This window comes from Penaeus monodon, chromosome 32 (genome assembly GCF_015228065.2).
Source record: "Penaeus monodon isolate SGIC_2016 chromosome 32, NSTDA_Pmon_1, whole genome shotgun sequence".
Taxonomy (NCBI): domain Eukaryota; kingdom Metazoa; phylum Arthropoda; class Malacostraca; order Decapoda; family Penaeidae; genus Penaeus; species Penaeus monodon.
Genome location: NC_051417.1, coordinates 29,084,056 through 29,085,411, shown reverse-complemented (window position 1 = coordinate 29,085,411; position 1,356 = coordinate 29,084,056).

The window sequence follows — 1,356 nt, the reverse complement described above, 5'->3', positions numbered from 1 at the left end:
CAAGTCAAACATCCTCTTCCTCTTTTCCCTTACCTCTCTCTTCCAATTCAGGCATTACAAATTACATAACATGCACATTCCACTGATGCCAAATCGCCCCGCTATCGTAGCTGTTCATCGGCATAATGCCATCCCTTCTCCATATTCATTATTCGATTATACAATTCTCACATCACTCCGTCGCCAGTGCTTGTGCCTCTGCGTCCCTCTCTGCCTTAAAATAATTTCGTCACTGTACATCACTACATACATCACTCTCTGGCCATCGCTATCACATCATCCCTACCCCTTGTCCCCCCCTCCCTTCTCCTATACTTACCCCCCTTCCCCTCAAGGTCCTCCTTCCATACCCGTTTCCCATCCATTGTGGGCACCAGGAAGACGGCAGATTGGGAATAGATGGATGGATGGTGGGAATGGAGGGGAGGGAGCGGGGTTAGCGTGACGGGAATGGAGAGGAAGGCGGGAAGGAGGGGAAGGAGGGAAGGAGGGAAGAATGGTCGGTGTTCAGGGATGAAGGAGAGGGAGAGAAGGGGAAAAAGGGAAGAGTGGGTGGAGACGGGAAAGGAGGGAAAGGGAGGAAGGGGAAGGAGGAATACGAGAAAGAGAGAGAAGCAGTTGGGGAGAGAAGGGGGAAAGGGCGAAGTAATAGGATGGAGAGAAGGAAGGAAGGAGGAGGGGATAAGACGCAAGAAGGGAAAGAGGATGAAAGGGGAGAGGAAGGCGAAAGGAAAGGAGAATGGGTGGGGGAGAATGAGAATGGGGGAGGAGGGAAGGAAGGGGCAGAGCGAGTGAGGAGGGGAGTGAGGAGAGGATGACGAGGGCCAAGGATGGACACGCAGCCGTCAACTCGCCAGCTGGGGGCCTTCGGACGTGTCACTCGGGCCAGGTCGGGTCAGGAATTATGACATGCTTCTCCTTGATGGACAGGTCGTGAGGCGTCGTAGTAGTAAGGTGCCAGTTCCGGCCGAGGCAAACATCGATGTTAATGCTATTGCAAACGGTCAGAGCCTCGAAATACAACGGGGACATTGAGAAGGCCGGGGCGTGTGTGTACGCTGAGCGGCGCTGTGCGTGGATCATTGTAGTAAGCGGGGGAGGTGGAGGTGGGGGGGTTGGTTGGGGGGAGAGAAAAGGGGGGTTGGAGATGGGGGGTTGGAGATGGGGGACTGGGAATGGGGGAGAGAAGGGGAAGGGGAGGTGGGGGAAAAGAGAGAGAGGGGGAAAGGGGAGGTGGATATATGAGTATGGGGAAAGGGATTTAGATATAGGGGGAGAGGGAAGCAGATAAAGGTAGGATGAGGAGGGCTGGGAGACAGAGTGGGATATGAGGAGGACACAACCCAGTAAAGACCA